Below are 17,357 nucleotides of genomic sequence, written 5' to 3'. Positions count from 1 at the left end.
GCGGCCAGAACGAGATGCAGTACCAGCACCTAGGGTGCAGGTAGGTGAGTATGATGTTTTTGTTTTTTTTCAATAGGAAACATGCACACAGGGATAAGGAGGCATGCATACAGGGACGGAACTGGGAGGCATGCATATAGGGATGGAACAGGGGAGGCATGCAGACTTGGGCAGGGATGGGGAGGCATTCATACCAGGACAGGGAAGGGGGAGGCACACATACAATGACAGGGACAGGGATGGGGAGGCATTCATACCAGAACCAAGACAGCGACAGGGGGAGCAGCGCACAGTAGGACAGGGATGAGGGGACAATGCATACCCGGCTTATACTCTAGTCAATAAGCTTACCCAGTTTTCCATGGCAAAAGTAGGTGCCTCGGCTTATACTCGGGTCGGCTTATACTCGAGTATATATGGTATATACTGTATACCACCGTAATTTAACACTAACCACATTAAACTTAGATTTAGATTGTGAGCTCCATTGAGAAAAGTGATGCTAATGTATTAAAGCGCTGCAGAATAAGATAGTGCTATATAAGCAAAGCATAATAAATAATAAATAAATAAACTCTATGGGTGACTAATTAAATCCAGAAAAAAAAGTGAGCTTTTTTTTAGTTTTATGTACCACCGTAATATAACACTAAGCAGGTTAAACTCTATGGATGACTAATTCAATCCAGCAAAAATTGTTGAACTTTTTGTTTTGTTTTATATACCATTGTAATATAACACTAAACACATTAACCTGTATGGATGACAATATAGTCAATTTTTTTACCCCCCCCAAAAAAAGAAAGTGGTCATGTGCAGCAGCTATAAGCAATGGACTGTAAAGCCCTAAGCCCTACCTAGAGGCTGTATTCTGCGACTCTTCCTGGCAAAAAACACAAAAATGTATGCGGCAGCATATACTATAGCAGGTATATGTGCTATCCCTGAAGAACACAGTAGAATTCATATGTGAATAATGGACAATTAAATGGGGACTGCAGAATCATATTAATTTATATTGGTAAGTGTGGCATAAACCCAGTTTAATTTAATCTGCCACCTTTGTTTTAATGAAAAGGTTTGATGGAAGAAAGTTTTTCCCCACTGTTAGTATAAAATGTAATTTCCCATTGTGTAAGTTCACACGTGACTGAAAAGTACATCTCAAGTTTGCACACAATTGTAAATAGAAAAGTGTGTACGTATATGCCCTAGGCAAACTAGTTGACAAATAATAAGTTAATTATTCAGGCTCAGAATATAAAATATGCACAAAGTGTTGTATCATGGATCTCTCACTTATGTCTATCAATCATCTCCATGTCCTCTAAATTTTACATAAAACTAATACAAATCATTTTCTTGTCAGTCTCGCTGTATCAAAAATAATTCAGTAGAGCAGAATCACCTGATATATTGACGTCAGAAAATCAATTTTTCTGGGAAAGAAAAGCTGTTTTTCACCTAACATCTTACATGACAATAATGTGGACGCTTGATCAGAAATTGAAATTTTTTTTCATGTTATGATTAATTTATTGTAATAACTTTAAAACATCAGTTTTGATTTATATATATATATATATATTTGGGAAATTGTATTATTACTACCTTACAAGCACGCACATACCTAGAATTCATTCAAAATGCTGCATGGACATGCTTTTTTATATGACCAGTTTGTTCACATTGGTGATTCTAGACCACACTGGATCATGTAAAGTTCAGGCCACTCTGTAAGGCCTCATTCATTCGTTTTTGCGAACAAGAAAAAACAGACTGATTTACATCACTGTGCTAGAACCACTTTTCATCCATTTTTGGTCTTTGTGTCTCTTTTTACCATAATTGTGACATCTGTTTTTCTTGTATACAAAAACTAAATTTCAAAACTTCTTCTACCAATTAATCAGAAAAAAACGTACAGTAACTTGATGACAAACAGATGGCATCTGAGTGCAATCAATTTTTGCTATGGACACGTTCACCTTGATCCAAAAATTGGAACAAAATCTATGGGGTATTGTCAAGAGGAAGATGAGATACAACAGACCCAACAATGCAGACAAGCTGAAGGCTGCTGTCAAAGCAACCTGGGCTTCCATAACACCTCAGCAGTGCCACAGGCTGATCGTCTCCATGCCACGCCGCATTGATGCAGTAATTGATGCCAAAGGAGCCCCGACCAAGTATTGAGTGCATTTACTGAACATACATTTCAGTAGGCCAACATTTCAGATTTTAAAATCATTTTTCAAGCTGGTGTTATAAAGTATTATAATTTACTGAGATAAAGACCTTGGGGCTTTCATTGGATGTAAGCCATAATCATCAAAATTAACAGAAATAAGTACTTGAAATAGATCATTCTGCTTGTAATGACTCTATCTAATATATGAGTTTCACTTTTTGTATTGAAGAACCAAAATAAATTTATTTTTTGATGATATTCTAACTTTGTGAGGGGCTCCTGTATGTGTATATATATATATATATATATATATATATATATATATATATATATAGATATATATATATATATATATATACACAGTGCCTTGCGAAAGTATTCAGCTCCCTGGAACTTTTCAACCTTTGCCCACATATCATGCTTCAAACATAAAGAAACCAAATGTAAATTTTTGGTGAAGAATCAGCAACAAGTGGAACACAATTGTGAAGTTGAATGAAATTTATTGGTTATTTTACATTTTTGTGGAAATTCTACAACTGAAAAGTGCGGCGTGCAATATTATTCGGCCCCTTTACTTTCAGCACAGCAAAGTCACTCCAGAAGGTCATTGTGGATCTCTGAATGATCCAATGTTGTCCTAAATGCCTAATGATGATAAATATAATCCACCTGTGTGTAATCAAGTCTCCGTATAAATGCACCTGCTCTGTGATAATCTCAGGGTTCTGTTTGAAGCACAGAGAGCATCATGAAGACCAAGGAACACAACAGGCAGGTCTGTGATACTGTTGTGGAGAAGGTTAAGGCCGGATTTGGATACAAAATGATTTTGAAAACTTTAAACATCCCAAGGAGCACTGTGCAAGCGATCATATTGAAATGGAAGGAGTATCATACCACTGTAAATCTACCAAGACCCGGATGTCCCTCTAAACTTTCATCTCAAACAAGAAGACTGATCTGAGATGCAGCCAAGAGGCCCATGATCACTCTGAATGAACTGCAGAGATCTACAGCTGAGGTGGGACAGTCTGTCCATAGGACAACAATCAGTCGTACACTGCACAAATCTGGCCTTTTATGGAAGAGTGACAAGAAGAAAGCCATTTCTCAAAGATATCCATAAAAAGTGTTGTCTAAAGTTTGCAACAAGCCACCTGGGAGACACACCAAACATGTGGAAGAATTTGCTCTGGTCAGATGAAACCAAAATTGAACTTTTTGGCAACAATGCCAAACGATATGTTTGGAGTGAAGGCAACACAGCTCATCACCCTGTACACACCATCCACACTGTCAAACATGGGGGTGGCAGCATCATGGTTTGGGCCTGCTTTTCTTCAGCAGATACAGGGAAGATGGTGTTAAAAATGATGGAAAGATGGATGGAGCCAAATACAGGACCATTCTTGAAGAAAACCTGTTGGAGTCTGCAAAAGACCTGAGACTGGGACGGAGATTTGTCTTCCAACAAGACAATGATCCCAAACATAAAGCAAAATCTACATTGGAATAGTTCACAAATAAACGCATCCAGGTGTTAGAATGGCCAAGTCAAAGTCCAGACCTCAATCCAATCGAGAATCTGTGGAAAGAGCTGAAAACTGCTGTTCACAAACGATCTCCATCAAACCTCACTGAGCTCGAGCTGTTTGCCAAGGAAGAGTGGGCAAGAATTTCAGTCTCTCGATGTGCAAAACTGACAGAGACATACCCCAAGCGACTTGCAGCTGTAATCGCAGCAAAAGGTGGCGCAACAAAGTATTAAGTTAAAGGGGCCAAATAATATTGCAGTTTTTGAATGTCCACAAAAATTTTAAACAACCAATAAATTTCGTTCAACTTCACAATTGTCTTCCACTTGTTGTTGATTCTTCACCAAAAATGTACATTTGGTATCTTTATGTTTGAAGCATGATATGTGGGAAAAGGATGAAAAGTTCCAGGGAGCCGAAAACTTTTGCAAGACACTGTACATATCTTTGATTTATTCAAATTGATTCTTTGATGTGTGTGATATGTGAGTATATAAAAGACAGATTATGTAATGGGCATTGTTATACTTGAAATATGGAAACTTCAAATGAGACATCAGGATAATAAAGAAACATGCGCTAATAGATAGTGCCAATCCCGCCCAGCTGACCCCCAGCCATATTATTCATACGTTTCTGGATTCTTTTAGATCATATGGAGCTTTGCATTTACTATCACATAAAGATCTGTAACTGGAGGATTTTTTCACATTAGCTGGGAAAGATTGCCATTTTTCCTGTTCTCATAATACTTGGCAAAATAAAATGTCAAAGCAGTATATGAAAAATTTACATTCTCAAATCCAACAGATAGGCTGACCTGAATGTCCCACGGTATCTTCATTATCTGCACAGGACAGGTGTCGCTCATGATATGTAATGAAATCTTAGCATCAGATTTCATTTTACAATTGAAAAGGAAGTGTCAGTAAAAAATCTTCTCATATTCAAGGCACCCTTGAAAGATAGCTGTGGGTTCTTCTAAGCTATGTGATGAGCTGTTTTCTCTATGTTTGAGGTTTTTTTAATTTATTTTACAGAACCCTTCATTCCAGGACACTGTACATAAGAAACAAGATTTACACTACATGTCAATCATTTAGCAATACATAGGAAGGAGCCAAACAATATTGCTCAGTGACAGGTATAGTGGGAGTGAGGACCATGCCACAAGGCCTAACAATCTATGAAGTAGGTCAGACCAAAATAGGAGATTTCTCAATTTTTTTTTAATAACCCCATGTAATATAATGTGTCAGTGTTCTGTTGGTGACAAACATGGCATATATACATGAAAACCTTACATGTAAATGAATAAAGCTAGAAACAGATTTGGAAAATAGGAAAGTATAGAATATAATGTATAGTAAATACAGTAAAATGAATGACACCGCATGAGACATTTCCTGGCACTTTGAAAAGGAAATCCACGAGTGTTTTTCTTAAATGTTTGAACTAATATTTACCGTATAAAACAAATCCAGTTCTGTCTGCACCAGGATTCCAAGAATGTAAAGTAGAAAAAAAATGAAAATAATTGTAAAAAATGCAATTCATCTGTTAAGTTGTTTAATTTTATGACCTGTATAACACAAATAAGCAAAGGACACTTGTTTGGCTCAGTTTCCTTTTTCCTGTTCCATCTGCTGCTTTACTAATGCAGACAGGAGCAAAGGGGCCCCACTAATTATTATGGGGTCAGTTTTAAGAATGGGAAAAAAGTTTTGCATGATGCACTTTTTCTTTCATTCTAACAAACGACTCACAACATAACTCAGACGGACCTCAAAATAATCAATATGGCCGCCCTGCTTCTATTTTGCACCATGGGTGTAGGAGTCAACTTTGACTATCTTCTGGACTACTTCTGGACCGCCCATAGACTTTAAACTTCTGGGTGGTCAACACTTTACTCTGCACTGATGTTCTAAAATGTCATTTCAGAGTTAGCAGCTTGTAGGAGATTTGTGGATTGGAGAGGTGCCAGAGTGCTAGAGGGGAGGCCAGATATAATTCATGATCATGGCTGCTTTGTACACAATGCTGAACAAGCAATGTGTATACAGATTAGAAAGCACTGACCATGCTTCCTTCTCTGGACCCAGTGATCGTGTGATCACTGGTAGTGTTGAGCATTCCGATACCGCAAGTATCGGGTATCGGCCGATACTTGCGGGTATCGGAATTCTGATACCGAGATCCGATACTTTTGTGGTATCTGGTATCGGTATCGAAACAACATTAATGTGTAAAATAAAGAATTAAAATAAAAAATATTGCTATACTCACCTCTCCGACGCAGCCTGGACCTCACCGAGGGAACCGGCAGCGTTGTTTGCTTAAAATGCGCGCTTTTACTTGCTTCCGTGACGTCACGGCTTGTGATTGGTCGCGTGCCGCCCATGTGGCCGCAACGCGACCAATCACAGCAAGCCGTGACGTAATTTTCAGGTCCTCAATGCCTAATTCTAGGCATTCATGATTTTAAAATTACGTTCCGGCTTGTGATTGGTCGCGTCGCGGTCACATGGGCGACGCGACCAATTACAAGCCGTGACGTCACGGGAGGCAGGAGATGCGCGCATTTTTAAAATTACGTCACGGCTTGTGATTGGTTGCGTGCCGCCCATGTGACCGCGACGCGACCAATCACAGCAAGCCGTGACGTAATTTCAGGTCCTGATGCCTATTTCTGCATTCAGGACCTGAAATTACGTCACGGCTTGCTGTGATTGGTCGCGTCGCGGTCACATGGGCGGCACACAACCAATCACAAGCCGTGACGTAATTTTAAAAATGCGCGCGTCTCCTGCCTCCCGTGACGTCACGGCTTGTGATTGGTTGCGTCGCCCATGTGACCGCGACGCGACCAATCACAAGCCGGAACGTAATTTTAAAATCATGAATGCCTAGAATTAGGCATTGAGGACCTGAAAATTACGTCACGGCTTGCTGTGATTGGTCGCGTCGCGGCCACATGGGCGGCACGCGACCAATCACAAGCCGTGACGTCATGGAAGGAAGTAAAAGCGCGCATTTTAAGCAAACAACGCTGCCGGTTCCCTCGGTGAGGTCCAGGCTGCGTCAGAGGGTGAGTATAGCAATATTTTTTTATTTTAATTCTTTATTTTACACATTAATATGGATCCCAGGGCCTGAAGGAGAGTTTCCTCTCCTTCAGACCCTGGGAACCATCAGGATACCGTCCGATACTTGAGTCCCATTGACTTGTATTGGTATCGGGTATCGGTATCGGATTAGATCCGATACTTTGCCGGTATCGGCCGATACTTTCCGATACCGATACTTTCAAGTATCGGACGGTATCGCTCAACACTAATCACTGGGCATAGGGAGGGAACAGGAAGAATGTTTAATATATAAAAAATAATTTTTACAAAAATGGCAGCTCAATGCAAAATGTTTTTTTTAACAATCTTTAATGGTCGTACAAAATAGTTTGAAAATAAGCACATGTAGTGGTGTTTTACCTCTTGTGAGCTCTGCAGAATTTGCCACGTATATGTATAATTTTGACTTAAAACAAAATCACATTTTTACATGTGTCATAAAAATAGGTGAAGAGATCCAAGTAAAACAAAAGACACATAAATATTAGACTTTGATATTTTTTAAATTATGAAAATTAACTAACATTACATGTCATGAGTGGCAAAAGTATGGTGAACCTTTAGGGTTAGCAGAGAGTTTAAATGTGAAATTAGAGTATGGTGTTTTTTAATCAATGGCATGACTATCAGCTGTGAGTGGGAACATGTTTGTGGAAGTTTATCATGGCATGAACAAAGGAGATTTCTGAGAACCTCAGAAGAAATGTTGTTGATGCTCATCAGGCTGCAAAGGTTACAAAACCATCTCTAAAGAGTTTGGACTTCACCAATCTACAGTCAGACAGAATGTGTACAAATTGAGGAAATTCAAGACCAGAATTAGCCTCCCCAGGAGTGGTCGACCAACAAAGATCACTCGAAGATCAAGACATATAATACTCCGTGAGATCAAAAATGAACCCAAGGAAATAAATGCCTTTCTCACATTACTTAATGTTAATGTTCATGAATGCACCATCAGGAGGACACTGAACACAAATGGCGTGCAAGGCATGATTGCAAGGAGAAAGCCACTGCTCACCAAAAAGAGCATTGCTGCCCATCTACAGCTTGCTCAAACCAGAAGGCTACTGCAATAATGTGTTGTGGGCAGATTAGAAAATAATAGCAGTTTTTTGTTTAAATGTTTGGAGAAAGAAGAATGCTGCATTACAGCATAAAAATCTTACACTATGTGTGAAACTCGGTGGTGTTAGGACTGGTTTGGGACTGTTTTGCGGCATCTGTGACTGGATGACTTGCCATCCTTGATGGAATATTACATTTTAAACTCTACCAGCAAATTCCAAGGCACATAAGTTATTTTACAAAACATTGGTTAAAGAAGAATAAAGTTAACATTTTGAAGTCAAAGTTCTAACCTTAACCAGACATATTGTGAAAGGACCCAAAGCGAAATGTACATTGGAGAAACCCATCAACATCAGAAATTTGAAGCTGTTTAGTAGAGAGGAAGGGGCTAAAATTCCTCCAAGCTAATGTGCCCGACTAATTAACAATTTTAGTCCTGTTGATGCAGTTATTGCTACACAAGAGGGTTACACCAGATACTGAAAGCAAAAGTTCACATGCCTGTACCCCTCACAGATATATATTGGATCACTTAGTTCAGAAAAATGATAAAGTCTAAGTTCTTTAATTTGTTCATATTTATTTACTTTTAAGACTTGCGTGAAAATCCGATGGAGTTTTAGGTCAAATGTATACAGAGATACGGAAAATTCTGAAAGGTTCACAAACTACCTCTATAACTGTACTTCCTGTTTTTGTTTTGCTACAATTTCCCACAGTAGCAAGAACAAATTAATATAAATATATATATATATATATATATATATATATATATATATATATATATATATATATATAATATATATATATGCATTTGACAAAATATAAATGACAAATTTGTAATTTTTTCCCCATTTTCCAGTCCATCACATTATAACATAGATTACAAAAATACAACTGATCATTCCAAAAACAAGCCCTCATACAACATTCAGCCGTGGCCCCTAGATCTGATCTCAGTGACTACATTTTGTAAATGGAGTATACAGTATATTATCAGATGTAATGTATGTAAGAATATCCCATGGCTGTATTTAGAATTGTAATGTTCACGCTGAAGTCGTCTCCAATTTTTCTATGCCGTTTTTTCCACATTCAGTACACGTATGCATTTGCTGGATGTGCTTGTCACATTTTAATCACCCTGTAATACTTCCTTGGTATTTTATATCCATACTCTGCTGGTAATCCTGAGGAGGCTGCAGATCCACAGCTGTAATAAGTCTAAAGCTGCTTCTATTTATAGTGCTGCCATCCCCATATGAGATACACATGCTACAGACAGTTGGTCTTTACAAGTGTAATTCTCATTTACATTTTTATTGCAGTGATAAAAGCTTCTTGGTAGCAGTGCAGGATCTCAGATTGGGGATTACTGGACTACAAGTGACTCCCATTAGAAGAAAAAATGGAGGTAGACAGATAATGATAACGTATGCTGGACGAAGAATTATAAGCACGTAACAAAGCTTCATCAGCAGTGTCGTAAAATGCATAGGTGTCAGCAAAAAAATTGTGGCAAATTGATGGAAATGGAGAACAAGCCTTACTAAACACTGCATATCTCACTAGGCATGCTATACATATTCATCATGTCTTGTAATGTCTCCTTATGGCTGATGTACATATGCGGCAAACATTTGTGCCATACTATCGCTGGGTAGATATTAAAGGTCTAAAAAATCCATTAACCCCTTCGCAATGTGTTGATTTTTAATTTTTGCTCTTTCTATCTTCTTCTTCCCATAAATGTATTACTTGTCCAACGACATAGCCATATGGCAGCTTCTTATTTATTTTTTTCAGGAAGAGTTGAAATTTTTAAGGACACCATTTATTTTACCAAAAGGGGGTGAAGGTTTCCAAGGGGGGGGGGGATTGTGAAAAATTTGCAATTCCACCATTTTTATTATATTTTTATGTTATTTTCATCTTGCTGTAAAAATGACCCAGCAACATGATTCTCTAGATCAAAACAATTGCGGTGATACCAAACTTAGTTTTTCTCTATATTAGTAGTGAAAAAAAATCTGAAGTTTGAAAAAAAATAAAAATAGTTTTGCTTGTGTCACCATTTTCTGAGACACTCAACTTTTATTTTTCTGTTGATAAAGCTGGGTGAGGACATTTTTTTAGATACCATTTTAGGGTACATACGACATACGTTCATCACTTTCTATTCCATTTTTATGGAACTTGGGTGACTGAAAAACTATAAATCTGGAGTTTTTATTTATTTTTAATTTTTTTGGCATTCAACATACAGTCATGGTCAAAAGTGTTGGAACCCTTGAAACCCTTCCAGAAAATGAATTATTTCTAATAGAAAATTTACTGCAATTATACGTTTTGTTATACGCATGTTTATTTCCTTTGTGTGCACTGGAACAACACAAAAAAACAGAAAAATAAGGCAAATTAGACATAATTTCACACAAAAACCCCAAAATGTGCCAGACACAATTGTTGACACCCTCAACTTAATATTTAGTTGCACATCCTTTGGAATAAATAACCACAATCGATCACTTCTTATAACCATCAACAAGCTTCTTACACCTCTCAACCGGAATTTTGGACCGCTCTTCTTTTGCAAACTGCTTCAGGTCTCTTGTATTTGAAGGGTGCATTCTCAGCAATTTTAAGATCTCTCCACAGATATTCAATGGGCTTTAGATCTGGACTCATTGCTGGCCATTTCAGAACTCTCCAGCTCTTTGTTTCCATCCATTTCTCTGTGCTTCTTGAAGTATGTTTGGAGTCATTGTCCTGCTGGAAAACCCATGACTTAAGACACAATATCAGTTTTCTGACCCTGGACACTACATTGTGACCCAAACTCAATTTGTAATCATCATATATCATGATGCCTTGCATACAGTCAAAGCACCCAGTGCCAGAGGCAGCAAAGCAACCCCAAACATATTTGAACCTTCACCATATTTGACTTTAGGTACTGTGTTCTTATTCAATTTTAGGTAAATAGTAAAATGATGTGCTTTATCAAAAACTCTAGCTTGGTATCATCTGTCCACAAGATGCTTTCCCAAAAGGATTTTGGCAGACTCACGTACATTTTGGAAAACTGCAGTCTAGCTTTTTATGTCTCTGTGTCAGCAGTGGAGTACTCTTGGGTCTCCTGCCTAGTGTTTCATTTAATTCAATTGTCAAATATCAGTTCGCGCTGACGCTGATGCACCTTGAGCCTGCAGGACAGCTTGAATTTCTTTGGAACATGATTGGGGCTGTGTATCCATCGCTGCAACTTTTCATCAATTTTTCTCTGCCGTTCGCATCCAGGGAGATTGGCTATAGTGCTGTTGGTTGTAAAAAAATGTATTATGTTGCTCACTGTGGGCAAAAGGACCATGAATATCTCTACAGATGGACTTATAACTTTGAGATTGTAGATATTGTTCAACAATTTTGGTTCTCAAACAAAATAGACTGTTCTCTTGTCCTCTTTCTCTTCTCCATGCATAGTGTGGCACACACAGACACACAAAGGTTTAAATAAATAAATATATATACCCCTTCCCGGCCAGGTGATTTTTCAAGTCTGGACATTTGACATCGGCTTGCTTTTTGACTATCCTCATTCTTTACGATTTTGTCCCTACACCGAACTCCTGATTCTGACTCCATCTTGAATTCTGACTACCCACTTGCCTCCTGATTTTGCTATTGATGCAACTTCTCGGCTTTGATCCTGTTTGGTGACCTTTCCTGCCCCTGGATGGCAGCTCTTCCGTGGTAGCTATCCACTGAATCCTATTGTTAAAGTATTTCCCTGTATAGGGAATAAACGGTGTTGGTCTTCTCTGGAATCTGCCAGACTGAGTGGCTTGTGCCAAGTCTGTGCGAGGTAGCCTTTTTGAGCCTGACAGACTTGACAGATAGAAAAAAAAGACAACAAAGATATAAGCAAAGTTCACATAGTTTTAGACCTAATTATCAGTGGTATTGCTAGAGAAGGAAGAAAGAAGAATACACTGAAAAGAATCCCCTGCCTATAGTGTAGTATGTTGGTAGCTTAGTAAGGCTCTTCAGCTCTTGGGCTGCTTTGCTTACTTTAACACTAGAAACCTACAATGTATAGAAGGCAACATGAATACAATTAAGTATCAGGAAATCCTAGAAGAAAACATAATGCCTTTTGCGAGGAAGCTGACCCGCAAAGTCCACCAAAACTTGGCTTCAGACGAAGTCCTGGAAGATTCTGGAGTGGCCATTACAGATTTCTGGTCTGATCTGCATAGAAAACCTTGGGTTTTATTTAAAAAAAACTCCTACTCTACTGAGATTGGGAAGCACTGCCGTGATGGCAGTATAGATTCACCAAAGCCAGCACGGCAGTGCTGTCTAATTTTACTAGCCGTGGGTACAACCATGCTGGAGGAGTTAAAGCTGATGGCACAGTGTGGGAGACACAAGATGTAGTATTACTTATATAGGACACAGCATGAACCTCCTGAGCACTCAGTGGAGGATACCTGCATTGAATAAATTGGTCCCTCCCTCTCCACTGCCGGAGTATGTACTCCCAGTGCACAGTAATGGAGTCCAAAAAAGCCAGAAAAGTAAATTAAGGATTAAAGGGACTCTGTCACCTGAATTTGGAGGGAACAATTTTCAGCCATAGAGGCGGGGTTTTCGGGTGTTTGATTCACCCTTTCCTTACCCGCTGGCTGCATGCTGGCTGCAATATTGGATTGAAGTTCATTCTCTGTCCTCCGTAGTACATGCCTGCACAAGGCAATCTTGCATTACGCAGTCGTGTACTATGGAGGACAGAGAATGAACTTCAATCCAATATTGCAGCCAGCATGCAGCCAGCGGGTAAGGAAAGGGTGAATCAAACAGCCGAAAACCCCGCCTCTATGGCTGAAAATTGTTCCCTCCAAATTCAGGTGACACAGTCCCTTTAAGCAGTGATTGAATGCTTCTTAGATATAAGGTTTTTTTTACAGAACAAAAGCCAAATCGCTTAATAAATTGATTTGCAAAGATACATAGTTTTCAATGCTGGCAAAAAATAGCATAAAAAGTGAAAATTAGGTTTCTCTTTAATAGATAAGATGTATAAATTAGGTTTGGGTATAATAATGACAATGCATGTAATAGAAAGACTATTTGTATACATGCTGTTTTATGCAATACAGGGATATATAAAATATATATCTCCTGAAGTCCATGCAAAATACATTGCACCAGTTATTACATTTAGCAAAACCACTGATAAATTATATTACTTTAAAATTAGTTAGCCAAGGCTTGACAAAAGACCATGCAGGTCTGAAACATGTTGCCTGGGAGTGCAGGGGATATTTCTTTTCTGTCATTTTAATTCTTGTGCTGCTATGTTGAACATTTTTTGTGCCTTTTATACTAATGGATCAATAAAGCAATTATTTTAAGAAGATGTGAGTGCTGGCTATCGTTTGGACTGTTGCTAATTCAAGACTTCCTGTTCTGCACAGGAGTAGCGTATAGGAAAAGAAGGAACTGGACATCAAGTGAAATGGAAAATGGTTCAAATAGGATCTTTTTAGAATATCCTGTGTAAATTAATGACCCCACACTAGGTACAGGAATAAATAACAACGTTTCGAGCATGACACCTTTCATCAGGCAAATAGGAAAGGATTAATGTACGTACAGTATGTAGAGGAGGGTCTATTGTTCCGGGTGGGATTCCCCAAGAGGCAAACCTAAACACACCTGTATATCACACATGCAGCGTGAGTGATGTACAGGTGTGTCCTGGTTTGATCCAGGGGAGTCTACTAGAATCCTGGATGCTCCTCAATAACAAATATCATAAAAGTCAGACTTCAGTGTGTCTGGCAGTCTGGACCCAAAAGATCTCCAAAAGAAAGAGGTCTCTTAACTGACTCTCTCAGGAGATAAGCATGTACCAAATCAAATCAAGTCATGGTTCGTTTTGCCAAAATTGAGCTGTTCTTAATATAACATGTCACATAAAAATCTTCTGGCACAAAATCTCCTATTGCCATTGTTCTAAATGATGTCCACTTTGGTCAATCTATTGATATCAGAAGGCTCCTCTGATCTATTCTGATGTTGAGAACCACATCAATCATCTGTAAATTAAAAGGGAACCCCGATATTGAAAGTTCAAGGTAATTGCAGCCCCATCATAAATGAAATGTAGCTTTACATCATTCCTATAAAAATATAGTTTTATTTATCATGCAAGTGCAGCGCCCCAGAGTCCTGGTCGTTGCAGTACTGTGGCTCCGCCACTAAGGGGAGCCATGGTGCGTTCGATGGCACTGAAGGAGTTCCTCCAATCAGGTATCACAGACACCAATATGTTTCACAGCTGGGCCTCCGGGGGGAGCTAAGGGTGCTATTCATTAGGCCACTCCCCACCATAGTGGGTAAACTGGGGGTCAGGCAGGAAGTTAGTAGAGAAAGCTGACTGGATCGAACGAAGCAACACCTAGTGAGAGAGGGTGTTGTGGAGGAAGAGACAGTAGGGTCTCTGCCAGGGGTGGGATCCTGGCAGAGGCTTGGCATTGAAAGAACGTAACGGGACCGTGCCTGCTCAGAATAGCGGCGGTGCCCTAAGAAAGGATTAGAAGCGAGATAGATTGTGCTGAGTGAGAAACGAAATCAAGCAGAAGGAGAATACCAGCAGGGGTTTTGTTGAAAGAGGCAGCACCTTGCTGAGGCGCATTACCGGTGGCCGGAACGCCGAGGGAGTGGAATATTATACAGCTTTAAGCCATACTCCAAACAGCGGCAGGACAGTCAGTCTCAGGCGGGCTGTCTACCACATATCACCTATGAAGTCTTGGGGGGCAATTGCGGGAGAGGGGCGTCTCTAGGGTCCCGGAAGAACTCCAGCCCTACCTGACAAACGGGTGCCGTTCTTACTGTAACATCAGGAAGGGACGGAAGATTAGCAGAAGATCAGTTAATCGAGTTGTGAGGGAACTTAAGAAACAGACACAACAGTTGTGGGGTACTTTCCGTAAGCACAGCAGGGAAGGACTACAACACAAAGCGCTAAGAAGGAAGGCACTGATTTCCACCTGTGAGGAGAACTCTGGAAGTGCCATTGGACCGGCCGGACTTGCGCAGCCTGGTGGACCGGATTCTGGACTGAGGACCGAGAGATCTCCAGTAAAGAGGTAAAGAGACTGCAACCTGGTGTCCTCATTATTTACCGCGACCTGCACCCCACAACTGCACCGCTACACCACCGTTAACAGCACCTATTTGCAACGGACGTCCCCCACTGACAGACAGGGCCACGGACCGGGTCTAGCCACCGTGACAACCCCAGGACTGAGATCCCAGAGGCCCGGCTCCGGGTACCCCTCGGCCCTGCGGCGGTGTGGGGGCGCTCCACAAAGACATGTTGGGTCCTGCAGAGTCAGTGACATGTAGCCACATATACAGTATATGAGAACGATGAATTTGGAAATACCCTCTATTCATCCAAAGAGACCTCCTGCACATTGGGGCAAATTAGCTGCGGTTTTTCATGATGGATCTTTTGATCGGCAGCATATTGCATTACCAGTAAAGTAATACATTTCATCTACACTTTGCAGAAATGTCCCATGTGACATCTGACCTGCGATGTGTTTCCTTCAATTCCACAGCAATCCAATACTTAGGATGCTTCGCAAGGATTTCACCCATTTCAACGTGAGATCTGCAGCAAAATAGCAGTTTAATCCTCATGTTATAAATTCTGCTATTTTGCAGCAAAATATGTGCTGGAAAAATCAGGCTCATGTGCAAGTAAACTAGCAGGGTATTTACAAATGGGTTTCTATATCAGACTACTCCAAAGTTATTTAGCCTCGTAAGTGACATGGACTAGGTAAAAAGCTATACAGTACGCATTGGGAAGAAGAAATTGACAAAGTAAGCAAGAAAATATTGAGAAACAATAGAATATAATATAGATTTAACAGAAACATAGAAAAAGTCTGTTGTGAGTGTCTGAGCCTGCACAAACACTGAATTCTTGTCATTTTCCTTCACAGGTACAAAACGGCAATGGGCCAGTTGTATGCAGTGCCACTAACATTAATCCATCATGTCAACGTGCGCGAAGACTGAATGCTAAGCAAACAAAGCACTTGAAAGCACCACTAGTTTAATTGATTTCCATTATGTTTGCAGCCAGTAATGGATGTAATTGGTGTTGTAGAGGCAACACATTTCAATGCATTTTGCAGCTATAAAGAACTGTAGATTACATCAATCTGCTTCTTGTTCAATTCATTCTCTTCAACCAACTTTAGTCTTTGGATTAGATTTTCAGCTTGCAGAGATGAAACCAGAAACTAGATAAACCTGTCTGAATTACCGAGTGGTGAATAACCACGGACCACAGGCTGCGTGAATCAGACACTGACTGGGTTATTCCAATGTTACTCTCCAAAAATGCTAATCTGAATCAAGATCTAGGTGCAGCTATTTGTATATGACACTCAGACTGTAAAAAGCACCATATAAAGCATTAAGGGGAATCTGTCCGCAAGTTTTTGCTATGTAAGATGATGACAGCATGCTGTAGGGGATGAAACACAGTTAATTTGCAAAGATTTTTTAGCACCAGGAGCTTATCATTGCTGGGACACAGCAGAGAATGCATGCTAGTCTGACTCCGCCCCCACATGCTAGTCTGACTCCGCCCCCTCCTGTAATTGGCAGCACACTGTCTTTAGACTATGTGCAGTGACAACCTGGAGCTCTCTCAGCTCTACTGAATCACTAAATCTAAAAACTCTGTATTAGAACTGCTGCACCCAGTAATCTAAGATATACATCATTAGATTCAGGTTCTCTTTGTCTACATCATGCTGATCTCAGATGAGGTAGCAAAAACCTGCTGACAGATTTCCTTTAACAACCCCAACGTAAAACGGTAGAACTAGCAGTCATAAAGCTATTTTAAAATATATAGTTTATTCACTTAATATTAATGGAAAATTGTCAGTTGATTCATGCTGCATGGGCAGCATGGATCACATCCATGATTGCAGTCAGGTATGTTCTATTCTGAAAGGCTCTGGTGTTTCAGAGAAAGTAGAGTTTAAAAAGCTGGGACCAGAAGGAGAGACCTGACTAGTCCTGTGCCACCCCAGGCCGGCTTCTCCTCACACTAACTGTATTGATTGACAGATCTCTTACATGTGTGCTTATAGGGAGAGACCTGTCAATCAACTAGAGCGATGCAGGGAGACTGGACTAGTCAGGTCTCTCCCTCTGATCCCCAGCCGGCTCTACAAATTATATTTTCCGGAGCATTTCAAAATAAAGCATACTTGGCTACAATCATGTAGCCAGGCTCTGATTCATGCTATCCATGGTTTTGGCAGCCTGAATCGAGTAATGGGTTCCTTTTAAAAGCATTATGTTTTAATTACGTATTAAGAT

The 17,357-nt window shown here is 39.8% G+C and overlaps 1 protein-coding gene and 1 long non-coding RNA gene across 4 annotated transcripts in view; one reads left to right on the top strand and one right to left on the bottom strand.

Annotated features, from left to right (window-relative positions):
* The window catches only part of LOC143809867 (uncharacterized), an 88,908-nt gene extending 72,750 nt beyond the window's left edge, over positions 1–16,158 (top strand). For 2 of the 3 annotated variants that reach the window (XR_013222495.1, XR_013222497.1), the window contains one exon: positions 15,959–16,158. This is a non-coding gene — a long non-coding RNA (uncharacterized LOC143809867). Of the gene's footprint in view, positions 1–9,259; positions 9,480–15,958 lie in introns of those variants that run through there. The other variant, XR_013222496.1, reaches the window with a different exon arrangement.
* Positions 1–17,357, bottom strand: part of SLC35F1 (solute carrier family 35 member F1) — a 642,523-nt gene that overhangs the window by 361,645 nt on the left and 263,521 nt on the right. The gene's annotated exons all lie outside the window — the stretch shown is intronic.

The sequence above is a fragment of the Ranitomeya variabilis genome, chromosome 2, assembly GCF_051348905.1.
Source record: "Ranitomeya variabilis isolate aRanVar5 chromosome 2, aRanVar5.hap1, whole genome shotgun sequence".
NCBI lineage: Eukaryota > Metazoa > Chordata > Amphibia > Anura > Dendrobatidae > Ranitomeya > Ranitomeya variabilis.
Note: the sequence above shows the minus strand (reverse complement) of the source record. Positions and strands in the feature narration are given on the sequence as shown.